We start from the raw sequence: 541 nt of genomic DNA, 5'->3' as shown, positions 1-541 counted from the left end.
TGAAAATTTGGAAAATTTGGGACAACTCATGTGCATTGGGGGATCATTCGCTGGATTAGGGTTTAGGTGGTTTTTTTTCCAAGTTTGAGACAACTCATAGAATGCAATGGGGAGGGGATTAAGAATCCAGAAATGGAGAATTTGATTTTTTTTTCTCTTTTAGGTGAGCTTTATTGTTATTAATCTTTTTGAATTATAAAATAAATATGAAAATTTGGGACAACTCATGTGCATTGGGGGATCATTCGCTGGATTAGGGTTTAGGTGGTTTTTTTTCCAAGTTTGAGACAACTCATAGAATGCAATGGGGAGGGGATTAAGAATCCAGAAATGGAGAACTTTGGTGTTTTGATTTTTCAGGTTGGATTGGGTTGTTTAATCAATCTAACTAGGTATATACATTAATAAGGTTGCCATCTCAGCAAAATACAATAGTCAATTCAGTAGTATGTTTGTCAAATTTTAAGTTCTTTTAAGGATTATTTTATTAATAACAAAAATTGGATATTATTTTGTCAGCGCCAAAATCTTTCAAAAAATA

The sequence above is a fragment of the Arachis ipaensis genome, chromosome B04 (genome assembly GCF_000816755.2).
Source record: "Arachis ipaensis cultivar K30076 chromosome B04, Araip1.1, whole genome shotgun sequence".
Lineage (NCBI taxonomy): Eukaryota > Viridiplantae > Streptophyta > Magnoliopsida > Fabales > Fabaceae > Arachis > Arachis ipaensis.
This window is presented reverse-complemented; position numbering follows the sequence as displayed.